Source organism: Bufo bufo, chromosome 3 (genome assembly GCF_905171765.1).
Source record: "Bufo bufo chromosome 3, aBufBuf1.1, whole genome shotgun sequence".
Classification (NCBI taxonomy): domain Eukaryota; kingdom Metazoa; phylum Chordata; class Amphibia; order Anura; family Bufonidae; genus Bufo; species Bufo bufo.
Genome location: NC_053391.1, coordinates 278,637,856 through 278,650,224, shown reverse-complemented (window position 1 = coordinate 278,650,224; position 12,369 = coordinate 278,637,856). Strand labels below are relative to the sequence as shown.

At 44.7% G+C, this 12,369-nt stretch overlaps 1 protein-coding gene and 1 long non-coding RNA gene across 2 annotated transcripts in view; one reads left to right on the top strand and one right to left on the bottom strand.

The window, feature by feature from the left end:
- Nucleotides 1–12,369, top strand: part of UHRF1BP1 (UHRF1 binding protein 1) — a 944,367-nt gene that overhangs the window by 810,486 nt on the left and 121,512 nt on the right. The gene's annotated exons all lie outside the window — the stretch shown is intronic.
- Nucleotides 9,339–10,713, bottom strand: LOC120995141. Its single transcript, XR_005777539.1, has 3 exons — nt 10,677–10,713; nt 9,919–9,997; nt 9,339–9,547 (listed from the first exon to the last, which is right to left on the bottom strand). It is a non-coding gene; the product is annotated as an uncharacterized LOC120995141 (long non-coding RNA).

Genomic DNA, 12,369 nt, shown 5'->3' with positions numbered 1-12,369 from the left:
CTGCTATGACATGAAGACTGATTCTCTGCTGACATGAAGCCTGAATCTCTGTTAAGGGACCTCTCTACTCTGTCTGGGTGCCGGGGCCTAAAAATATCTGACAGTGGCCTGTTCCAGTGGTGGGTGACATGAAGCCTGATTCTCTGCTATGACATGAAGACTGATTCTCTGCTGAGTCGCTGACATGAAGCCTGAAACTCTGTTATGGGACCTCTCTCCTCTGTCTCGGTGCCGGGGCCTAAATTATATGACAATGGACTGTTCCAATGTTGGGTGACGTGAATTATGATTCTCTGCTATGACATGAAGACTGATTCTCTGCTGACATGAAGCCAGATTCTATGTTATGGGACCTCTCTCCTCTGTCTGGGTGCCGGGGCCTAAAAATAGCTGACAGTTGCCTGTTCCAGTGGTGGGTGACTTGAAGCCTGATTCTCTGCTATGACATGAAGACTGATTCTCTGCTGAGTCGCTGACATGAAGCCAGATTCTATGTTATGGGACCTCTCTCCTCTGTCTGGGTGCCGGGGCCTAAATTATATAACAATGGACTGTTCCAATGTTGGGTGACGTGAAGCATGATTCTCTGCTATGACATGAAGACTGATTCTCTGCTGACATGAAGCCAGATTCTATGTTATGGGACCTCTCTCCTCTGTCTGGGTGCCGGGGCCTAAATATATCTGACAGTGGCCTGTTCCAGTGGTGGGTGACATGAAGCATGATTCTCTGCTATGACATGAAGACTGATTCTCTGCTGACATGAAACCTGAATCTCTGCTATGGGACCTCTCTCCTCTGCCTGGGTGCCTGGGCCTAAATATCTGACAATGGACTGTTCCAGTGGTGGGTGACATGAAGCCTGATTCTCTGCTATAACATGAAGACTGATTCTCTGCTGACATGAAGCCTGATTCTCTGCTATGGGACCTCTCTCCAATTGATATTGGTTAATTTTTATTTATTTTATTTTTATTTTTATTCATTTCCCTATCCACATTTGTTTGCAGGGGATTTAACTACGTTTTGCTGCCTTTTGCAGCCCTCTAGCCCTTTCCTGGGCTGTTTTACAGCCTTTTTAGTGCCGAAAAGTTCGGGTCCCCATTGACTTCAATGGGGTTCGGGTTCGGGACGAAGTTCGGGTCGGGTTCGGATCCCGAACATTTCCGGGAAGTTCGGCCGAACCTCTCGAACCCGAACATCCAGGTGTTCGCTCAACTCTACAAAAAAGGGTGTTTTTTAAAACCCTGAAAATTATTGCTGTATTTCAAGCTTAAATTGCACACTGACTAATGCGGCATAGGCCCAAGATGGAGGGTATTGCCAAAAATTGGTGTTTTTTAAAACCAGAAAATTATTGCTGTATTTCAAGCTTGTATTTAACAATGACAGATGCAGCAAACGCCACAAAATTAGGATTTTGCCCTAAATGGGAGTTTTTTTAATAACAGAATATGACAGCAGTATATAACACTTGAATTTCACACTGACAGATGCAGCAAGGGCTGTAAAATTTTGTATTTTGCCCAAAAAGGGTGTTTTTTAAAACCCAGAAAATTATTGCTGCATTTCTGGCTTAAATTGCAGAACGCCACAGAACTGCTCGTTTGGACAAACATGGGACATTCAAAGGTGGAATAAAGTTTTATTCTCTGATTAGAATTTTTTTTACCTTGATGGTCCTGATGGTTTCCAATGTTACTGGCATGACAGGCATATCCCACCTGAGATGTTTTCTACGCGCCACAGTGGATGGGGCGCCATAATGGTCTGGGGTGCTTTTTCCTTCAGTGGAACAATGAAGTTTCAGGAAGTGCAGGGGCGTCAAACGGCCGCTGGCTATGTCCAGATGTTGCAGAGAGCATTCCTCATGACTGAGGGCCCTCGTCTGTGTGGTAACGACTGGGTTTTTCAACAGGACAACGCTACAGTACACAATGCCCGCAGGACAAGGGACTTCTTCCAGGAGAATAACATCACTCTTTTGGCCCATCCTGCGTGTTCCCCGGATCTAAATCCAATTAAGAACCTTTGGGGATGGATGGCAAGGGAAGTTTACAAAAATGGACAACAGTTTCAGACAGTAGATGGCCTTCGTGCGGCCGTCTTCACCACTTGGAGAAATGTTCCCACTCACATCATGGAAACGCTAGCATCAAGCATGCCGAAACAAATTTTGTTCATGTTTGGAAGTTGGATTTCTGTTTTGGGGGGTTTAGGGTTTTTTTGGAGGTGTGGTCCTAAAATTTTTATCAGCTGAAAAACAGCCTGTTTCAGTTTATTCGTTGCTTTCATTAAATTGAATGCTCAAATTTTTTTTTGTCTCACTCTCATTTCTTCTTGTTGCATGTTGAAGCTCTACTTGGAACCTTGTTAAGATCCAACAATGTGAAATATGATTTTTTGCCATTTTTCAAGTGGTCTTAAACTTTTGATCAGGACTGTAGATCGCTGAGTTAACAAGCACTTCTCTTCCTCACAGCAGTAGCATCCTATACCTACACTAATCAGAGCAGAGTGATGTGCAGCGCTACGTGACTCCAGCTTATATAGAGGCTGGGTCACATGCTGCACTGGCCAATCACAGCCATGCCATTAGTAGGCATGGCTGTTATGGCTTCTAAGGGCACATGAGTTAAACGCTTGTTGATTGGCTGCTCTGCAGCCTTTCAAAAAGCGCCATTAACTCACCGAACACCGAACCCGAACCCAAACTTTTACTGAAGAGTTTGAATTCGGGTCCGAGGTCCAAAAATTCCCAAAGGTCGGTATGAACCCGAACTTTACAGTTCGGGTTCGCTCAACCCTACATATGGGGTGTTGGCGTATTCAGGGGAAATGGGGAACAAAATGTGGGTTGCATTTTGTCCTGTTACCCCTTGAAAGTGAAAAACGTGGGTGTAAATCAACTTTTTCTGGAAAAAAGAAATTGTCTTTTTTTTTTTCACAGCCAAGCGTTTCCTAATTCTGTGAAACGCCTGATGGGTTAAAGTGCTCACTACACACCTTGAAATATTCATTGAGGGGTGTAGGTTCCAGAATGGGGTCACTTTTTGGGGTTTTCCACTCTAGGGCCATCTCAGGGTGTGTTCAATTGCAAGATGGCGCCTGTCAATTATTCCAGAGAAATCTGCCTTCCAGAAGCCATTTGGTACTACTTTCCTTCTAAACCCTATGGTACACCCATATAGCATTCTACTAGCACAAATGGGGTATTGCTGTAATCAGGAGAAAATGGGTAATAAATTACGGAGTGCATTTTCTCCAGTTCCCCCTTGTGAAGTGAAAAATTTGGGCCTAAAGTCAATTTTCTGGAAAAAAGTTACATTTTTCATTTTCACAGCCAACATCAGAGAAGAAAGGACATAAAAAAACATAATTGGAAAATGTATTATTAGGTAGGTAATAAAGCATAAGGCCATATATTTATTTAACTCGGATAACCACTTTAATTACCTTCTCCTTGTTGTTTATATTTCAGTTTTTTTCTTTTCTGAGCTGGAGTACGTAAGTTGTAGTTTTGTTTTTCTGAACCTGGACCTTGTCCAGATTCCAGGCCTCCGCCTAAAAAAGAAGCCCCACATTCTTCCTTTGATGTGAGAGAGGCAATTGATTGGGAACATGCTCTTATATTGCTTCTTTGCCACTTAAATACCTTATTCTGTTGGTAGTCACTCAGATCTCTCTGAAATTTATTAGATTTGATCGTTTGTATGTCTTTTTCCAACTTCCTCAAATCCTCCTCTAGGGTCTTATCAAATTTCTCAATTTCTTCCTTTGTCAATAGTTGTTGTATCTTTTCTTTTAAATTGTCAATATCTTTTTCCACACTCTCCAAGGCCTTTCAATCTGCTCCAATTAATAACTCAATCAACAGTTGTGAGCATTTGGTGAGGGTATCCTCCCATTTACTCACAAACAGAGGATCTTCCACTTCCAATGTAGGAAAAATTTTAATCCGCAAACCATGTGGTATGATGTTTTTTTGTAAATAATTCTCAAGTGCGGCTTTGTTCCACCACAATCTGGTCCGTCTCCTCAAAGAGTCACAAATTTACAATTCTATTTCTGTGTGACGGATGCAAACGCGGGGTTTTGAACTGCAAAAATTGTCTTCATGTCCCTGACACAATTAACAGTGTAACAGTGGCTGCTGTTCCCCCACTTATTGCCGCGGTCCCGGGCACTGCGCTCAGCGATGACCTGTGGCCGGTGCTTCCCATTTCACCGCTGCGGTCCTGGGCTCTGTTTCTGTAGGTGTTATTGCTTCTGAGGATTGCGCTCCACAGCTTCCACTCAGCCCTGGACACAGCATGAGCTCAGCTGGTTTTGTGTTACATTGCTCTAAGGGCAGAGCGCATCACTCCCTGGGCTGTGTGGGTTAGGTCAGGTGACCTCGCTGACCAACTCTGGCTCTCCTGCATGTATTTAAGTGGCTCAGCCCCCTTCCCAGATGCCTCAGTGTCAAGGTCCTTGAGTTTGCCGGTTCCGGATACTCTTGTGTGGTCCTGAGCTATACTTCGTTCCTGGACTCTGCTTATCATCTGATCCATGCCTGATTGCTTTGTCTCTCCTGTTGCCGATCCGGATTGCCTGACCTGTACCTGTGCTGCCTGCCCTGACCTATGGCCTGTCTGACCACGTCTCTGCCTTATCCTTCAGTCCTGCACCTTTGGTCCTGGTAACGTCTCTGCCCGCCTGACTGCGCTTGTACTTCTGGTACCTACTCAGGTACCTCCTGGTCTGCCTGGACCAGCTGCCACTGACTCGGGGATAGCTCTGGAATAGCCCCTGACAGCTACCCTAATGGCTCAAGTCTGTCCTCCCCATCTGAGGCTCTAGTGAAAATCAGGTAGTTGCTTAGACACGCCCCTCCAGAGTTTAGCCAGTCAGTGGCACAGTGGGCTCACACCCGCTGATCCGTGACAAACAGACTAAATAACAAGGCAGACATAGCAGAGCTGGAGAGGGTCCAGAGGAGGGCAACTAAAGTAATAATTGGAATGGGGCAACTACAGTACCCTGAAAGATTATCAAAATTAGGGTTATTCACGTTAGAAAAAAGACGACTGAGGGGAGATCTAATTACTATGTATAAATATATCAGGGGGCAGTACAGAGATCTATCCCATCATCTATTTATCCCCAGGACTGTGACTTTGACGAGGGGACATCCTCTGCGTTTGGAGGAAAGAAGGTTTGTACACAAACATAGAAAAGGATTCTTTACGGTAAGAGCAGTGAGACTATGGAACTCTCTGCCTGAGGAAGAGGTGATATTGAGTACAATAAAAAAAGAATTTAAGAGGGGCTTGGATGAATTTCTGGAGGGTAATAATATTACAGGCTATAGCTACTAGAGAAGGGTTGTTGATCCCGGGAGTTATTCTGATTGGAGTCGGGAAGGAATTTTTTCCCCCTAAAGTGGGGAAAATTGGCTTCTACCTCACAGGATTGTTTTGCCTTCCTCTGGATCAACTTGCAGGATAACAGGCCAAACTGGATGAACAAATGTCTTTTTTCAGCCTTATATACTATGTTACCATGTTACTAAAGGAGGTGTATTGAACCGATCAAAAATGCCTACAGGTCACCCATAGACTTAACAGCCACAATAAAAGCTAACATTGTTGCTCACTACAAAATCAAAGAAGAAAAAACCTTATTGTCCAGAGTCCACTATTATATATATAAATTGTGGGGATTCGCTCTGGTAGACAGGACAAGCGGACGCAGTATAGAGCCAAAGACCAGTTTGTAACTCAAAAACGTCAGTGTTTTATTAACACTTATGGCAACAAAACAGTACGACAGTCCATTTACAGTTTTGGTGTTCGTTCACATTTAGACAGTTCATACAGCAAAACAGTCACCTGTTATCCTAGGTGTTAGTTCACATCCGATCGGCATTGCTCAGGACAGAGCAGACCTCCCAAACTCAGGCCTCCAGCCTAGCACATGGCTCAGATCCCAATCCAGCGATTGTCAGAGATCCTCTGTCAGAGAGAGAGGTAATTACCACCAGATGACACTGCTGTCTGGGTTTTTTATATAGGCCAGTGAAGACCTGGCCTGGAATGTGGGGAGTAGTCACCCACTCAGCACTTTGACTACTCCCAGTAAGAGCCATCCCAGATCAGCTATTACAGCTATACTAAATAGCAAGGTGTCAAATAGCAACTACTGCTGACACATGAAAACTGGCTCTTACTCCACCGAAGCCAGGAACCTCGGTGACACATACCTTCCATCAACGACAGTCCCTTGCGCCTTCCTAAAAAGGGGACCTCGGAAAACTATTCTAGTAAAATCTTCTACAAGAAAAATGCCCTCCAGAAGCCAAATGGCGCTCGTTCTTTTCTTGCCATGGGGTGTGCCTTTACAGCAATCAGTTTATGACCACATATGTAGTGTTTCTGTTAACTGTAGAATCAGGGTAATAAACATTGTGCTTTGATTTGCTGTTAACCTTTGCTGATGTGGATCATCTGGGTCAGCTGATAGTGGACTAGGAATTAGCCCAATATTGCTGACTGCTCACTCCTAGAGTCAGGACATCAGTGTTTATACCAGTCACCCAGAAAGCAGCTAACTGCAGAAAGGTGTACAGAGTACAACAGAAGCAGAGTAACCGAACAGATAATTTTTACTGGCAGAAGGTAGACAAAAGTCACTTGATACAAAGGCTAAACAAAGTTCAGAGTAATACAGTATACTGGGTCAGGCAGACTTGTAATCAGGCTGTGCAAGGTCAGAGGTCCAGACGAACTTACAGATGATGGCAGGCAGAATCGAAGTCAGGCAATGCAGGGGTCAGTAGTCCAGGTAATCTAAGTAGCAGACGGCAGGCAGAATCGTAGTTAGGCAATGCAGACAGAAAATATGAAGCATGAAAAACAGTAAATTAATATGCAACCTAGATGACTGTGCGACCATTAGAGACAGGTAAATCGGTCAAAAGTCCATACGAATATGCTGCCTGGGGATCTCAGGCACTGGTAGTGGCAATAATAGTGGCAAGAGGTTTCAACCTAGGTAACTTATTCTGGGCACCTAAGGTACAGGAAGCCACAAAGTCACTAATATCCATTGACATGAATGGCCACCAGTAATGTCAGGAGATGATATTGAAGGTCCCACTTTGACCTGGATGGCCAGCAATCTCGGATGCATGTCCCCACAGCAAAACTTTCTTGCCTTCAGACTGTGGAACAAAGATCTTACTTGGGGGGACCTTGGACAGGTTAACTGGAGCTACTGGGACTACTTTAGTTGGTTCAATGATAAAATGGGGGTCATCTTCCATATCCATGGTTCCGAATGACCTGGAAAGAGTATCGGCATTGGGATTTTTGTCAAAGGGCCAGGCATCAAGCTGGAAATTAAATCAGGAAAAGATGAGAGACCAATGAACCCTGGGCGTCTAAGGACTGGGGCTGAAGAGAAGGCCTTCTTGAGGGAAGAGAATGCCAACTCCACTTCAGGGGACCATTGTTTGGTATTGGCACCCTTCCTAGTGAGAACAGTAATTGCAGCTGTCAAAGAAGAAAAATTACAGATGAACTGTCGCTAATAGTTGGCAAAACCCAAGAACCTCTGTATTGCCTTCAGACCGGAGGAACGAGGCCAGTCGTTCATTGCAGCCACCTTTCCAGATCCATTTTCAGTTCCTGATCCGAGATAATGAATTCCAGGAAGGGCAAGGATGACTTTTTGAGGACAATTTCTCCAATTTAGCATATAGACGATTTTCTCTTAACTGTTGTAAGACAATCTGCACATGCCTGCGATGAGTTCTGATGTCCCGAGAAAAAATAAGAATATTATTTAGATAGACAACAACACAAGAATGGAGCAGGTCTCGAAAATATCATTGACAAACTCCTGGAAGACAGCAGGGGCATTACTGATGCCGAACGGCATAACAAGGTATTCATAATGACCATCCCTGGTATTAAAGGCTGTCTTCCACTCGTCACTGACATGAATATGTGAGGGCAATTACCCCTGCGTCTATGATTATGGGTTCCAAATTCAAATAGTGTAATGTGCACAGAGAAGGCTGATACACGCAATGGTTGTAATCAGTAATCTGCTTTATTTTAACATTAGCACATAATCTTATACCATACTTATTGGTAGACGCCCAACAGCCGTGCGTCACATAAACCACAAGGAGACAGAAGAAATGAAACCTTTAGCAGAAAGAGGATCTTAAACTTAGAATAGCAGAAACTACCATTTATACAAATAGAACAGGAGGGGGGGAGGTTGTCAGCTGAATTCCCCCCCCCCAGCGTGCCTGCAAAGAGCTGACACTTGTCTAACATTTTAATAACCTCCTAATTGAACTGTGGTTTAGATAGGTATAGGATATACAAGATGGAGTTCTATCTCTCACAATTCCCCCATTTTGAGAAATCTGTGAACTGTTACCGCCCAAAGGTACTTCAGAACAAGCTAATCCTATTCTGCCCTAAGGATTCCCTTCAGGGGGAACAGTACCACAGATACTCTCAATAATCTCAATATTGTATCCCCTTCTTACAAACTTTATTAATAAACCTATCTATGTCAGAATGGGGTATTATAAAGGTTGCAGGAGTAAGCCGGGCGATTGTACATAAACCAGTGACTTTTCTCAGCAACCATTAGTATGCCTTATGCCCACAGACCAGGAATATATCTTCTGGGACTGCAACCACCGTACTATTAAACAACTGAGTTATCAATTTGGCCAGTCGGACACCTTCTGCCAGTTCTGGTCCCTTTTCCTGACCCTCTGAGGAGTTAGAGGTTATTCCAGCATTTAAATCAACTAAGGTACGGTTGTTGCAGGCCAGATTCTTACCCTTTACAGGATCTATACCAACACCAGTCATTGCAGACGAATTTGTCATGAGGACTAAAAGACATACCTTTCGACCATAATTGCAAACAACTACAGGAAAGCATGACACATTGCACCACATGTTCTCGTTCCAGGGGGTAGAGCTATAATCAGCTGGTGGCCCTAATCTGTTTACTACGAACCAGGGGGGCTCAGCCCATCCTGCAACGGGTAAGGGTATCTCCCTGTTTTTAGTTTGGACTTAACCTGCTTCATGCCTGTGAAAAAGATAGTAGAGTTGGCCAGTTCAGTCAATTCAGATAAACTGAGGGGCATGACAAAATAGGGCATACTGGATGAACTCACAGGACTGTGAGTACAGATCCAACAGTCTGTCACTTTTCATTCATTCCTTCAAACAACACCTGACGGTGCTGTATCAGAACATTGTCCCATTCATCATTCAGTGGACGAAACACTGCTGACACACTCACACACTGTCAGCAGAAGGACCTTCATCCTGTGGTTCCAAGACTTTCTTGCAGTGAGAAGCGTGTATCCAGTTGGGTTTTCCTTCAACCTTTACAGCGGTGTGGGTGGTCAACAGTTCTTGAAATGGACCATCGAATCATGGAACTAGTCCTTTTCTCACATGTCTTTTTATCACCACCCAGTCTCTGGGCTGCAAGTTGTGAGTTCCTTCTATTAAGTCAGGATCTGGAAATGAAGCAAACACCTGTTTATGCGTGTATTCTAACCTTTTTGTGAGGGCCCGTATGTAACTGGTCAGACTGTCATTATTCATCTGCAGCTGCTGGGGAAAGTACAACGCTAACCTGGGGGCACTTCCAAACAGGATCTCAAATGGGGACAACCCTGTCCTCTTGTTTGGGGTAGTCCTTACTGAATACAGAGCCAGAGGCAAGCACTCTGTCCAGGGCCTCTGGATCTCCCGCATGGCCTTTTATCCATTCAAACGCTCACCTCGGAAAGCGTGGATCACCCCTAATGCTTGCATAACTTCCCTCTTCACTTCAACTGCGAAATGAGAACCTCTATCTGACTCAATGACTTCAGGAACACCATACCTGCATATCAGTTCACTGACCAGTTTCTTTGCCGTATTCTTGGCATTTGCTTTGGCTATTGGGAAGGTTTCCGGCCAACCTGAAAAGAGATCAACACACACGAGAACGAATTCATACACACCTACCTTTGGTAGTTGTATATAGTCTATCTGCAGTCTCTGAAACGGGTAAAGTGGCCTGGGGGGGGGTGCTTGCTTGGAATCTTCACCACTTGACTGGGGTTATTCAGTGCACAGAGAAAACCCTGGAGCAATCCACCCTGTATTAACCACACTTACCATGGCACCTTTCGATAGGTGAGTGGGCCCGTGGGCCCCCTGAGCCATCATAGGATAGAGGGCTCTGGGTAGGCATATTTTTCTTGACACTTCCCAGAGTCCCTGCCCATTCGGCACTGCTCCTCTCTGAGTCCAGGAGGTCTTTTCTCCTTCATCTGCCTATGCAGACAGTTTAATCAACACATCTTCAGACATGTGGTGAGGCTCCAGGACTCCGACAGGGATTACCTCGGGTTTCCAAGGCTTCACTGCTGCCTCTTTTGCAGCCCCATCTGCCCTGTTGTTGCCCCTAGCCTCACAGGTTTGTTGTCTGGTATGTGACTTAACCTTGACAATGGCTACTTCCTCTGGAAGCAGTAGGGAGTTTATTAGTTCAAACACGGAGTCTTTGTTTTGTTTTTAATGGGCTGACCTGCAGAGGTTAGAAAGTCTCTAGGCCGCCATATGGGTCCATAGTCATGTGTAATACCAAAACCATACCTAGAATCTGTATAGATGTTCACCTTCTTCCCCTGAGCCAATTTACACGCCTCAGTGAGTGCCTTCAGCTCTGTCTCCTGCCCAGACATGTGTGGAGGGAGTGGTTCAGTAATAGCTACCTCATGCTGTGTGACCACTGCATATCCAGTGTGGAACTGGCCATTCTCTCCCATATTCCTGCTTCCATCTACAAAACACTCAAAATCAGGGTTATCAAGAGGTTTTTTATGAGAAAATCCAGAAGTTTCTTGTTGCATCAACTGTATACAATCATAAGAAGCATTTTCAGCTAATTCAGACAAAAGGCTACCTGTGCTACCCTCCCCCATTTCTGAATCTGTGATTGGTAACAAAATAACAGGATTTAGAGTAGTATTTTTTTTTTTTAAAGAAATGAGGAGTGCACATTAGTCTGAGTTGTCTAGCCGTAGAAATATGGTTTGGTTGCACTTGTGTGAGTATGTCCTATGTGTTTGCACAACTGTATGTTTCCATCCCCCCCTGCACTTCCTTAAACTCAAACTGATTGCTAAAAAGGAAATTGTGGGGGGGGGGGGGGGGCAAGTGTGGGTGCTATCTATACACAGAAACTGCCATGTCTTCACAACTGCTCATTAATTTCATTGCCTGCACTGCCGCGACTGCCCTGACACAGGAGGGGGCGCCGCGGGCAACAGGGTCTAACCTGGCTGACTATGACCCTGAATTTCAGAACAGAACAAGTTAAGTTCCTTATCATATTTTGGAATACTCAGGGCTGGGGCTGAGGTTATGCACAGCTTCATTGTATGAAAAGTATTCACTGCCTCTTCTGTCAGGTGAAATGGGTCAGATAACAGACAATCACACAGAGGCTGCATTAACATGGAGGCATGTCTAATCCAGGGGCAACAGTATGACACCAGCCCCCTTAGGCTTTGTGCTCCTTTGGGCACTTGAATCCTTTCAACAGCCTCCCTTCTATCTGGGATTTTCAAAATTGTCATCTTGTTAACTTCTCTAGCAACATGAACCATCCTGTAACTGACAGGCGGCCCCTTAACTGGGATTCTTCTTTAGTAACAATTGGGTAACAACCGTACTGTCTTATCTTTAGTTTAACTGGCTCAGATTCACGGACTGTTTCTCCCATAAATCCCACAGCCGGTACATAACAAGGGCTTAACTGATAAGGCTGCAAGAAACTCTTTCCTACTTTCTCTCTCTCACTATTTGTCTGGAAGTTTTCCTCTTCTACTCCCCGGACTTGTTTGGTATGGTTCCCAAGGTCTGTCTCAGTCCAATCCCAGGATTTGGGTCTGGCTCACAAGGCACTTTAACACCCCAAATCCTGAATTACATAATTTGCCGGCCGGGCTTCCCCTAGGTCATCCTCCCTCGGATCATAATCCTTCTGGTACACCTAGTTCAGTCGTTACCTTAGGTCCTCCTGCCTCAGACAGTCCTTCTGGTTCATCTACTCTAGATCATTCTCCCTCGGACAGTCCTTCTGGTTCACCTAGTCAGGATGTAAGCACAGACCACCTTGGGGACCCATTAGATCTATAATAACCTCAACACGGGGTGTCCCTTACAAGTACCCAACTCTCCATCTCCATATGTTCTCTATCTCAGCAAACAGAGTTCCTACGGGTTCTGCAGCAGTAATCCTTGCATGTACATTTAACCCAAACACTTCTCACTCCCTTAGAGG